The 13,784-nt window shown below is 42.5% G+C and overlaps 1 protein-coding gene and 1 non-coding gene across 2 annotated transcripts in view; both read left to right on the top strand.

Moving 5' to 3' along the window:
* Nucleotides 1-13,784, top strand: part of LOC126272457 (NADPH oxidase 5) — a 1,112,602-nt gene that overhangs the window by 275,742 nt on the left and 823,076 nt on the right. The gene's annotated exons all lie outside the window — the stretch shown is intronic.
* On the top strand, nucleotides 9,059-9,133 carry Trnas-cga (transfer RNA serine (anticodon CGA)). Its single transcript has one exon. It is a non-coding gene; the product is annotated as a tRNA-Ser (tRNA).

The raw sequence follows: 13,784 nt of genomic DNA, 5'->3' as shown, positions 1-13,784 counted from the left end.
AACCTTGTTGGCTGACTTTCTAACCGAGTTCAGGCGGTTACCAAGTCCACGGGTGGAATTACGAGGTATTACGTCATGCTTGTAATGATTTCTCTAGCGTTGGCTAACTATTTTGTCCGTAAGGGGGGGAGGGCTTAGTTAGTTAATATTCTTGAGCGTATTTAAATTAAAATAAATTTCCGTGAGGCAGAAAATCTTCTGCCGACAAATCATCATGGATTTAGGAAGCATCGCTCTTGCGATACTCAGCTAGCCACAGAAGACTGAAAACAGGCATATTCCTTATTCCTGTATTTCCGAAAGGCATTTGACACAGTGCCCACTATAGTCTCCTAAAGAGATCCTAATACACCGAATAGATTCCAAGATATGTTAGTGGCTCGAAGATTTCTGGAGTAACAGAACCCCGTATTCTGTCCTGGACAACAATGTTCATCACAAACAAGAGTACCGTTAGGAGTGTTCGAGGGAAGGGTGGTAGGCGGAAGTGGCCGAGCGGTTCTAGGCGCTACAGTCTCGAACCGCGCGACCGCTACGGTCACAGGTTCGAATCCTGCCTCGGGCATGGATCTGTGTCTGATGTCCTTAGGTGAGTTAGGTTTAAGTAATTCTAAGTTCTAGGGGACTGATGACCTCAGTAGTTAAGTCCCATGGTGCTCAGAGCCATTTGAACCTTCAACTTTCCTAATACTACCTATCAGTGTCAGTGTGTCAATGTACATAGGAGAAATATGTACAGGGTAGCTGTAGCAGCACACGATAAGTTCTAATACATAACGCATGTAAAACAGCTCATATGAAGGCAAAATGTAGAAGCATTTTTCGCTGCATCGTATGTCTTGAAGTCACTGTGATTGTGACTCGCACTTACCGTATTTAGCTGAACATTGGATTTAAAACAGGAAATAATACTATTGCTGAAAGCACTTTCTAGAACTGCATTCTCTGCTAAGATCAATGAGTGAAGAATGGAAGGGAAAACTGTTCTCACTACCATTCTTTCACAAAACGAGTTTTCAGTGTTGTTGCGTTCGCGGTATTCTGCTGCGAGTCCTTAGGCTTGATCCAGATGGTGAACCATGGAGAAAGTCTTTGGCACATGCGTTAGTAGATGGTTCGTAGTCCTAGTGCCCAGCTATGCTTACCTCTGGAATTTAAAAAATTAACGAAATATGAGAAGTGCTTTTAACTGGCTGCAGTTCTACTGTTTAAAAACCTAAAGCTGTATTTCTACACTCGTATTATAACAAATAAAACCAAGTGTCTTATTGTTAGTGACAGATGGAAGAAAGACTTTTTTCCTTCTGTTTGGTTGAACACTGACCTTTCTGAGACGGTGCTGTGTACAAAGTACAAGTAGATTCTTGGAAAGAAGAAAACGGCAATCAATTATTGTTAACAATGCTGTTTATTTATTTATTTGCTCACATAGCGCCATTTCTGGTTTGGAACCGACACTTTCTTCTTCAGGCGGCCGTTGACGATTAAATTACATTTGTTGTTGTTTACATTAGTTGTTGAGAAAAGAACAATCAACAAATAATGGAAACAATAAAAAACGTAATTCTAACGTGGACATCCGTCTGAAGATGAAACTGTCGGTTTGAAACCAGTAACGACGCTACCAGTGTAAACAAATAACACTGTTAAAAGTGGCTCGTCGCTGCTTTTTTTTCTTTGCAAGAATCAGCTTGTAGAAACATTCTTATTGTCACCTAGGATCAGTCATTCTCCTGGCATGGCACTCAGAACGTTCTTAACAAAGTATTCCTACTTTTTATGTAATGTAGTCATGCACAAAAAGAGAAGAAATTTTTTTCCTTTCTCTAGAACTTTTCACTTTCGAAACCTACAAATGTGTCAATAGATTGCATGTGAACGTCTTGCATTCATGAACAAATCTTAAATTAGTACATGTGCAAATGAACATTAAGGATAGGGAAACTGAAATAGAATAGTTTCATGAGGAACATAACCCACAAGAGATTTGAATATAAACTCAGTTATTATTAAGAAGCTCGTGAATAAGATATAAAAATGTCGGCATATGTACTAAGTGGCTTTACAGGACCACACATTTAGAAAAGACAAAAAAATAAATCTATGTTCATGGTAATCTACGTAGTATTATCTAGCAGTAAAGAAAACGTGCAATGCGACGGATATGCTCGGATGACTCAATGAAAAACAGATATTGAGTAGAGAGCGAGCAAGCTACAGTAACACGCCCCTGGACGACTTAGCTTTAAATACCCATCCCAGTATGACGAGACGAATGTCTATACTTGCAGTCAGCGGCAGGCAGAATGATGTTCACGGCTTCAGGAGGAAATTAAGAGTGCTCTGTCTGCCAGTCCATGCTGCCTTGCTGAAACGGATACTCGGCGGGAAGCGATACGTATGACTGGCTGGCTGCACTCAACGTTCAAAACACTGGCTAAAGAGGTGCCTTGCATTACTTAATCAAAGATAAAGTTACTCTTAGCAGATGAACACAATGACTACAGAGTCATTGAATTAAGACTACTTCGCAACTCGCATACCGATGCATAACATGAAAGTCGCTTACAAGAGACGACTTTTATCATTTGTACTCATTTTCCGAAAGATACTATTAGAACTGGAGGAGAAGCGGTGTAAATGACCGAATACCGGAAGACACTAGGGCTACGTGGACAATAGTAAGAAGTAAACAGCCTCGGAAGGCCCGTAACTACTTTAGTGCGTTCAGTTGTCGTAACTGTGGAAAGAGTAATCTTGTCTTTACAGCGGTAGAGCCCGTCCTCTTTGGCGAAAACTTCCCAAAACGACTGTCAGAGTTCTGAGCAGACATGCTGGGTAGCGACACGAGTGGGGAGTCCACAATGGACCACGGGCGCTGAGCTGTGTGCAGGCGACATCGCCAAAAGGAATAAAGCTCACCTCACGCGGCCTGCTCTAGATCGTGCGCGCACATGTATGTGTGTGTGTGTGTGTGTGTGTGTGTGTGTGTGTGTGTGTGTGTATACGGCACCTTAAAGCTGTAGCGGAACCAGCTGTTAAGAACGATGTAACAGGATCTGCCACGTCTGTCGGCTACACGATAACTCAGCAGCGAACTATCGTTACTGGGCGTGTCTAGATGTCTGATAGCGTCTTCATCGTTGGAGCAGAACGAAGGACAGGATCAAAGTGGTGCTACGAAGCATTTGCGGATGATGCGAAAAGTCAACAGAAAACCACCTGTAACTCTGCAGCAGCATTCAGCATAAACATTTCTTGTAATTGATGCTATTTTTGATAAAGAAAGTATCGTATTGCATCTATTTTTTGCAGTTGTTCGACACGATCATTTTTCGAGTTCGCACACAATCGCATTCAAAGCATTATTTCATCGCATATCTGGTGCTACGTTCTCTAAGCTACAAACGCATTTGTAAACATTTCCTGATACAGATGAGCTCCTGCTTCCAGTGACATAGTTGCTTGATCGCTGGGCATAAGTCTTCGAAAACCCTATATGCTACATCTGTTACTACCAGTATTTGCTAGAATGACTTTTTTCCCCTTAGGAGTTTCATCCTTACATTTTGAGTGAATCCATATGTATAACAAAAATTTATGTATGTGAGTGTGTGTATGTGTGTGTGTGTGTGTGTGTGTGTGTGTGTGTGTGTGTAGCCAATGGACTGACCTCAACCTGGTACACACATCCCTTACTGCAAAACAACAGTCGATGTCGAGGTAAGGACCACCTACCTATCACATTTCAGCAGATATGACGTCATAAACAACGAGATGAGTCCCAAACTGCCGCATTGTCCATGAAGTTTAAATTTATTACTTCTTTGCTAATAACTTTATTCGCAACACATTTTGTAAATAGTATCTATATATGCCGCTGAATGTACCTGGCCGGCCGCTGTGGCCAAGCGGTTCTAGGCGCTTCAGTTCGCAATCGCGCGACCGCTACAGTCGCAAGTTCGATGTGTGATTCTCTGGGAAAATGGACAGCCAATTTTCTTTCCCATCCATCCTCCCTCAGTTCAAAATTGTGTAGCGTCTCTGATGACCTAGTAATTAGCAGGACGTTAAATGCTAATTTTCCCTCCTTCCTTTTTACAATTACCCGCATTATTCGGCTGAGTGCCTACGGCAGTTCTCGCAGGAGGTCGTGTAGGATCTTGCAAACGGTAGATTAAATTCCAGAACTCTAAACAGTTGCTTACTTTTTTGCCTTTAGAGTTGGAAATTCGTATCCAACAGTTTGAACCTTACCAACTCTTGTTGAAGCGCAGGTTTACCGTAGTATGTACTGCGCTTATCATCCGTCCGAAACATGCATCCAGTCTACTACTACTTAGATAATGAGGTCATGACGGAGATGTATTTTACTGTCACGTGTCTGAATGTTAAATATCTCCAAAAATGTAGTAGGACTTCGGCAAATTTCTTTATTTAAAAGATAATAATCATGTATAAGACAGCAGAAGTAACAAGAAAAAAAATCTGTTCGTGTTTATCCAGGTATCGAAAGCTACAGAGTTCTAATCTTTGAATACGAACCAAGGTATGCATTTTTATCTTGCGCACAGATTTTACTCAATTTCGAATTTAAACTAATATGTTTCGCCATCCGTATGAAGCCATAGGCTCTCGATATGCTCTCGGTGAACGATGCGTAAATCGTCACAGTAACAAAAACAATGGCGTATCACGTGCACGGGTCCTTCCTCTTGTTGAGAATATCTCTTTTTTTTTTCACTTACTGCTAATCGCTTGACATAGGAAAACAGGTATTAATTTTTCGTCGTAAAGACTGTCCAACTCCAGTGTCCCAGTTAAGTTAATAATTTCATTATCATCATTATCATCATCAGCCAATTCAACCGCATCGCGACGTGCACTCTTTGAGTGGTCGTGCATGTCTTTCCATTTCTATCGATGTTGAACTTCCCGATGCCAACTGAATACAGATGTCTGTCGTATCTGTCCCACCTGTCTGGTGCTTGCCCCCTTGGTCTTTTCCGGTAAACTGGGATCAAAAAATCTAGTATCTGTTCTGACCATCTACCATCCTTTCTTCGAGCGACGTGACCACCCACTTCCATAACAAGATATTTACTCTTCCGACTGCGTTACTGGCCTCTATTGTACGTCTGATATCTATTGCTTTCTTTCTGCCTTTCTTTGAGTAGCACTACGTTGATCATCATCCTCTATGGGGTACTATGAGCTGTCTAAAAACGATCTCATTTAAGCCCCATGTCCCAGCCGTCCGTGGTGGCCGAGCGGTTCTAGGTGCTACAGTCTGGAACCGCGCTGCCGCTATGGTCGCAGGTTCGAATCCTGCCTCGGGCATGGATGTGTGTGATGACCTTAGGCTAGTTAGGTTTAAGTAGTTCTAAGTTCTAGGGCACTGATGACCTCAGATGTTAATTCCCGTAGTGCTCAGAGCCATTTGAACCCATGTCGCACAGCCGTAAGTTATAACTGATAATATACTTCCGTCCAAAAATTTATTCTTCGGCTCAAACGACACCTTACAGCTGAAAACTGAGGAGTATCTTTCGTAAGCATGAATGCCCAATTTAATAAGTCGAAATATTTCTGATTTAAGTCTACTTTCCTATTTACAAGTTGAGTCAGATAGACATATTATGTTACCCTTTGCAGCTGTGTAGCCTACTTCCAACATATGTACATATTTTCCTCAGATGCCCATTCGTTCGTCATGCTCTTGGTTTCAAGATGGTTCATCTTTAGACTAACTTCAGAGGAGACTAGCTCAAGTTCGCTAACTAATATTTGAAGTTCCTTTATATTATTTGCAAACACAACAATATCATTAGCAAACCATAGGTTATTTCGCTTCTTTCCATCTTTACCTCTGTTTTCTAATTCAATTTAGACATTGCTTTTTCCAGAATTGCTAAAAGTAGTTTTGGAGATACAGAATCATCTTGTTTTACCCCCTTCTTACGGGGAAATTCATTGGTTTCACAAATGCTGCCGAGGATTTGTATATGTTATTTAAATCTCTCCCTGTCCTACTCCTTGAACGCCTAACCACGTTCCTTAGCTGGATCGCGTGCTTGACGTGAGGTGGGGCCGTTGAAAAGTAGTATGAGTCTCTCTGACTTCCACGAGGCTGTCAGATGCAGCCCGCTGCTGCCTAAGCACCGGCTATTTCAAACTCCTCGGACAGTTCACATCGCCTTTGCCCAGCTGCAAAAGAATTAAAAGCACATTTCGGCAAGATCAAAACCTCTGACGATGGCGTTCATTGATTACCTTGCTTTAATGATGCATATTGTGTTCCTTAAGAGGATAGCTCCGTCACGAAAGGCTCGTCTATTTCTGCTATGTGTCGGGGAATAATTTCAACATGCTGGTTCGACTGTCATGTGTTTCGACGTGCTGATTCTCTGCAGGTGGAGAAGTTGCGCGACCCTCCCAGATGCCACGATAGAGAGGTTGCTTCAGAAAGGCTCTAAGCTTTTGTCTGATGATAGGCAAGCTGAGTAGCCGCCTATTTATCACGAATGACGGCATACTGAACAACTCAACAGACAGGCAGCGACAGTTTCCCTTTGGAGTCAGAGCGTCAGGACAGATCAATACCTGCTTGTTAATGAGAAAGTTGCATGTTCAATTCTGTTTCCCCATGCATTTGTGTCCTTTTATTATGGTAATGCCACCTGTTGTCTCATTACGCTGCAGTTTCAGCGTATGTGAACGACTGGCACCGATATATTTTTTTGCCATTGCATCTCCATTGATTTTATCCCCATCGATCAATTTAGTTCATATCATACCATGAAATTAGGTCCTTTTGAACCGTGATCTTAGTATCTAATTAGGAGGGGCGGCCAAATGAAAACCGAACACCTCGTTTGCTGCCTTCGTCGTGCTTGGGTGGCTCAAATGGTAGAGCACTTTCCAGCTGAAGGCAAAGGTCCCGAGTTCGAGTCTCGGTCCGGCACACAGTTTTAATCTGCCGGGAATTTTCTCAATATTACAGTATTTCCCAACAAATTCGCTGAAGCGTAGCCTTCATCCGATTGGCAGTGTAGGGATGGGCCTAAGTGCAACAGGACGATTCCGCTCGACAGCATTCCTGAGCATTTACACTTCATGGCGTGTCACAGTTTCTGCAAAGTGCCTCCATAGAACCGCACTTTGACTGTGGTCCCATGCTCGAGGACCTCAACGATAACGCTCGCCCCCATACTGCCAATAGGACAAGGGCTCCGCTTCAGAGATTTAGTTCGGGAACACCGAAACATCCTTCGTAAATCCCGGATCTTTCACGGTGTGATTTCAGATTGTCGACACGTTGCCTGGGCCTGCTCTATCACCATGTCTGTCTCCAGTCGAGCACATATGGGACATCATCGGACGACAATTCCAGCGACATCCACAAACAACGTTAACCGTCCCTGTATGGACCAAGTGCAACATACATGGAACTCCGTCCCAAAAACTGACATCCAGCACCTATGCAACACAATGCATGCACGTTTACATATTTCCATTCAACAGTCTGGCGGTTACACCAGTTATTAACGTACCAGCATTTCACATTTGCTATGGCTTACCTCGCGCTTACATTAACCAGTGATATTGCAATTTGAATCACTTAAATATGTCACCTAGACAAATGTCTATGCGAACTTTCATTACTCAACATTAATTATTTTCTTGCGTTGTGAGTTTTTCCATCAATGTGTAACTGAAAGAACGTGTCCACATTAAGCGAGAAAAGACTATGTACATTGTGAAAGTGATGTAAACATTATGCATCGTTCAGTCTTGAGAATGTTTGTATAAATAATATTAAATTACCACAGATGTTAAGTGTCTGATAGCAACTGAAGCTGATGGTGGTAAGACCATTTTGAGTAATATGACCTGAGTAAGCGTTTTTCTCACTAAGAATTAGCTGTTATCGAACAGTGAAATCGTGCAGTAACTTGAAGCTATTTATGCAAAAGATGTCTACAAGGTAACAGTGTATATAGTTAACGGAATTTTATGTACATAGTCTCTTTCTCGCTTAATGTGGATGCATTATTTCAGTTGTCTGTTCAGCCAATGCAGTTGGACCACGGGATGATGATACACACATGTCCGATATTTTCAGTTTTGACATGTGGCATGTGAGTAACATGTGGTTTCATAACTACCACGTGCGTAACACAGTGTAAGTGAAGTGACACAGTTCTGTGTGACTACGCTGTTTTTGTACGTATGGCGAATACTGTGCGGGAATCCCCTTTTGGGAAGTTCGGTCACCAGGTGCAAGGTTTTTTTTTTATATATATATTTGAGGTCACTTTGGTGTTTTGCTCGACGATTGTGACAAAATTATGAAAAGGGTAACACACATCCAGTCCCGAGCGGATAAAATCCCCGACCGGGCCGAAAATCGAACCCGGGACCCCATGAGAGAGGGTCAGCAACACTATCCACAAGATCATGATCTACTGACGTTATTTTCGTTGTATTCCACTTGAAAATGGCTAAATTAGGTCGAAATCGCAATATTGGATTTCATTATAAATAATTTTAACAATCAAAACCGACGATTACGTCTTTTAAAAAGTTTTATGAGTTTATGATTATCAACCCCATCAAAGGAATAACCCACAGACATAACAAGAACTCTAAGTCTGGAGACCTAAGTACGTTTGACTTTCTTTCTTTTCGACGCCATTACCGCACCTCTAAGAGGAGCTCCTCTGTTGACAGTCCTGTACAGCTGCCCGGTTCCGTTTTCGCTGTCAATAAAGAATGCAAGTATACCGGAACCCAGTTCGAATACAGGTGATAGCAGGAATTGAAGGTCCAGTAACGACGAGCAGTCTCTGACCAGCAACACCTTCATTTTACCAGAATGAGATTTTCACTCTGCAGCGGAGTGTGCGCTGATATGAAACTTCCTGGCAGATTAAAACTGTGTGCCCGACCGAGACTCGAACTCGGGACCTTTGCCTTTCGCGGGCAAGTGCTCTACCGTTTGGGTAGGAGACGGATACTGGCAGAAGTAAAAGCTGTGAGTACCGGTCGTGAGTCGTGCTTCGGTAGCTCAGTTGGTAGAGCACTTGCCCGCGAAAGGCAAAGGTCCCGAGTTCGAATCTCGGTCGGGCACACAGTTTTAATCTGCCAGGAAGTTTCACCTTCATTTTAGTTCCAGATTTCTTCGTAATGGCTCGTAAATGCGGGTATGTGGCAGCATTGACTATAATCCGTCTGTTGAAAGTGAAAATTATGTTAGACAGTTTCCTTGCTCTTTTTCGATACAACTAGGCAGCGGGCCTGCATCAAGATTCATCCTCTCCTTCCCTTCATTCCGTAACTGGCCGTAGTAATACACAGTAAAAATTCTCATCAATATGATACAGAGGTCGCGGAAGGTTATTGCGATACCTCTTGCATTAAGATTTAGGTAAGAAGGCCCTATTGGACTCTCCTGTTTCCCTCCAAATTTAGCAGTGAGTGCAGCATTGGCTTCGCTAGTTTTTATACTATTTTCATTAGTAATGTTTCTGTTCTCATTATTCTTGGTCCTGACGCTGCGCATTTTCAATGACAATGGCAGTATATGGCAAGGAGAGCCCCAAGTTATAAGGTGTAAAAATTTTTACACGTCGTACTTTTACATCTATAGAACTTGTGGTGTGAATAAGCAAAAATAAATATTGAAAATGTTAAATGAATGACATGCATTGAAATTAATGAACTGAATTGAATGAATAAGAAGAATTCACAGCGTTGGATACGTATTATTTGAAGTCTACGATTAATCAGGGACTGTCAAATAAAAATCGAACACCTGCCACCGCGGAAACATGGAATAGTTTCCTTCTAAAGTAATCACCACACACGTTAAGACATTATTTACACTTGGAGAAGAGACGCTCAGTTTTTATTTATTAGAACGCGTTCGGCCACCAACAGATCCCCAACCGCATCCACTCTTGGTATTCATCGTCTGACTGAAACTGCTGTCCATGCATGTCTTTCTTCAGGTCGCGAAAGGAGTGAAATCACACATTGAAAGATCCGGGCTTTACGAAGGATGTTTCACTGTTCCCGAACTAAATCGCCGAAGCGGAGCCCTTGTCGTATTGGCACTGTGGGGGCGACCGTTACCGTTGAGGTCCTCGAGCATGGAACCACAGTCAAAGTGGGGCTTTATGAAGGCACTTTGCAGAAAGTGCACACGCTCTCGTTACGTGTTCTCGCTCCAAGAGCGACAACGGAGCTGCCCCTCTTCACGCCAGACGTGAAGGGGTATATATTTTTCTCTCTTCCATTACTCCTTCAGCTCAAGGCATCAGGAATATCGTCTGCCAATCAGCATTGCTCTTCTAAAACGGGATAATGACGTTTCGTTTAAGGCGAACAATCCGTAAATCTATAGCATCGGCGTTTGGCGTTTTCTGTCTCCCTTTGAAAACCTCTGAAACTGTGTGCTATGTTTGGAAAGAATGCGTAGGCTTGGCGCTCCCACACAATGTAGCGGAATTTGCTTTTAAACCGAACACGGGGTCTTCCTCCCTTTCACTCAGGCAAACGCTGTCTGCTCTACGGGCGGTCGACAGCTGCCGTAGATAGGTTGACTCGTCCTCTGAAGGGACTGGCCTCCAGGCATGCGGTTTGCCTCTCCTGAACTAAAAGCTTTTGTCGTGTCTTGAATGTGTGTGAGTGTACGCCAGCCTTGAGTATTTCAACCTCAGTGCGCACTAGCGATTTACTTGTTATTTGCATTTAGTTTACATGAATGCATACAACATTGACTTTTTCTTATCGAGTTTGCGTTCGAATGAAGCGTCTTGATGTGCGGAATATGATTGTGAGGGCGGAATATGTAAGCAATGAAGGTCAGGAGACCATGACGCCTTAGAGTGTCAACTGCTGCTCAAATTGCTACTGCAAATGCCACATTATGAGCCAGAACTCTACATAGAACATGATGATCTTCCCTCTCGGAAGTGCCACATGGTCGTCCTTGCCCCGGACTTCTTGTCTTCGTACATTCTCTTGACCACCGCTGGCAACAACCGTGCTACATTCCTGCCAAGTCTTTCCGCAATGTCACAGAAGGAACATCAAGCTTCTCGTAGCCCTATTACACGTATTCGTTCACACTCAGTGACATGTTAATAAAGGCGTGTTTGTCACCTTAAAGGCATTCTTGACCAACCTCTGCTCACAACGTCCAGTCTCAAAGATAACTAAAGCTCATGACCGTTAGTGTGCGTGTTTAAAGCAAGTCAAATTTGCACCCTCGTAATGGCGTTACTAGCGTCACTCTTAAGTGACAGCGCGAAATTTGAGTAGAAATCACCTTTCGGATATAGAAAGACACCTACAAACTTTCCTTTACGTCGCACACTCCTTCTCAGTGTTGAGGGATTTTTTTTTATGTCGGCGCATAGTCCGAAGTGGGGTACGGCTGTAGATGATGACATATATATGTGTCGGATACAGTTAAAATTTTGACATGAGTTGAAGCATGAAGTGTTAGAATTACGTTGTCTTATCACATAACTGGCGTGTGATTTGTACTATATAAGTGATGTGATACAATTCTGTATGTACATTCCCTCTCAGTTTCACTGTATTCATCTTGATTATGGCTAAAAGTCGAAATTGCATTAGTGGATGTTATAAACAAATAGTTTTTACAGTCAAAACCGACGGTGAATTTTTTAAAAAATAAGTGAGCCATTAATGCAATCCACTGCTAAAGTCCGAAAAAGGAGATGTGTTGTGAGGCGAACTAGGAAGAAGATCTAGAAAAGAAAACAATTAGGAATCACGGATTTGTCGACTCAAATCTTCAGAAATAAATATTTCGTGAATCGCTGGATGCCGATAAATTTGTTTAGTTAGAACTTTCATATGATACTTTCTACCTCAACTTTATAAATATGGTCGATTTGGAAACCATTTTTATTTTTTTATATTTATTTACTGACACTTGCCATCGAGTTTTTGGAAGTTCTCTAATCGTAGGAATGCTATGCGCACAATGTTATTAAACAGTTTTCCTAAATTAATACAGTACACTTTATGCATATAGTTGTGTGTCACAGTAGCTATTACATCCTGATAGCTTCGTGGAACACCTCGTGGGGTGCAGTAATCTACGGACCATCCATCCATTATTCAAGGCAGCTGACTGACTGTTTCGCACCTCGTTAGTTCCAGAGCACACTCTACCCTGAAACCCGATCCCACTGTGCAAGTGTGTACGCAATCTACAGGAGCCGTCATTGTATAGTCCATCACGGCTCCTGTCTGTCCGACACCTAACGAGGAGGGAGGCAACTCGTATTACACTGGCCGCGACCGGCTTGGAACACGTGTTGGCTCGCTGCCATCCAAGTTTGTCTGCCTTACACTGACGAAGGCCAATTTCTCGCTGCGACCACGACACCGAATACATAGGTCTCGAAAAATACCATAAAAAGGGTACAGGGAGCTCCTGGTGACAATTCACTCACCATCTCGAATAAAGTACAGTCTGACATTTTCTAACAACTAGATCAGCCATTTATATTATAATTAAAAGGAATTCTCTCACGTTTAGAAACTGTGTATTCGGCAATATTTTTCGAATTTTGTCGCTCGTTGTTCCTTCACCTTCAATGTCGAAGAGAGATTGAGTTGTATTGGAATTAATTTGTTCTTGCTGTGATGAAACTCACTGTAGCCTTCAACTTCGGAAAATGTTAGTAGTGTATCAGCGGTAGAAGACTGCGAATAACATTAAAATCTACGTTTTTCAGAATACAAGATTTCTATTCTAAAAGGAAAGTTTATAGAATGTTTAGGTTTATCGTTTAAGCCATCGGACAGGTAGAATAAGCACGGCTGGAGGTTCCTGTTCTTAGAAAACTATCTCGACATTTGCCTGAGCGTTACCGACAACCTCTGAAATCATAAATTAGGGTGGGCACACGAGGTTATTGTACCCCTTCTCTCAGACAAGAATCCAGTGTCCTAACCTCAGTAGCACTTGCACCGCCTTACAATGCTGTAGAGCGAAAACTAAGTTGTAATAATATAAAAGAAAAATTCCCTCTATTTCTTGATCGTGAATGTGGTACGAGGGGCGTTCAATAGCTAATGCAACACTTTTTTTCTTGAAAATAGGTTTTCTTTTCAGGATTACAATAGAACATATTATTCGCCATCCCTTTGGCTACAAGACGGTATTTTTTCAGCATAATCTCCGTTGAATGTGGCGGCCTTACTTTACCTTACTGGGAGAGCCTGCATGTCCGAAAGGTACCACACTACTGGTCGACCTCGTAGCCAACGTCTTGTAGCATCAGTAACTTCCCCATCATCCACGTACCGTTTCCCACTGAGTTTCTCATTTCATTGCGCCAAATAGATAGAAGTCTGAAGGTGCGAGATCCGAGCTCAAGGGTGGATGAAGAAGAACAGTCCAGTGAAGTATTGGGAGCTCCTCTCGGATGCGCAGACTTGTAGGAGGTCTTACGATGTCATGGATAAGGAGAAGTTCATTTGAATTTCTGTGGTGACGGACACGCCGAAGTCGTTTCTTCAGTTTCCTGAGGGTAGCACGATACTCTTCGTAGCTAATCGTTGCACCACGAGGAAGGACATCAAACGGAATAACTCCTGCAGAGTCCCCAAAGACCACCGCAATGGTTATAATGGTGGAGGGTGGAGCTCTGAGTTTTTACTTCGGAGGAGATGCAGGGAGAAATTCGCTAGAGATGCCGGTGAAATATGTGTACAAATACGTGTGAAATATGTTA

Source organism: Schistocerca gregaria, chromosome 5, assembly GCF_023897955.1.
Source record: "Schistocerca gregaria isolate iqSchGreg1 chromosome 5, iqSchGreg1.2, whole genome shotgun sequence".
In the NCBI taxonomy this organism is placed as follows: Eukaryota; Metazoa; Arthropoda; class Insecta; order Orthoptera; family Acrididae; genus Schistocerca; species Schistocerca gregaria.
The sequence above is the reverse complement of the archived record's forward strand: the minus strand, read 5'-3'. Positions and strand labels throughout refer to the sequence as shown.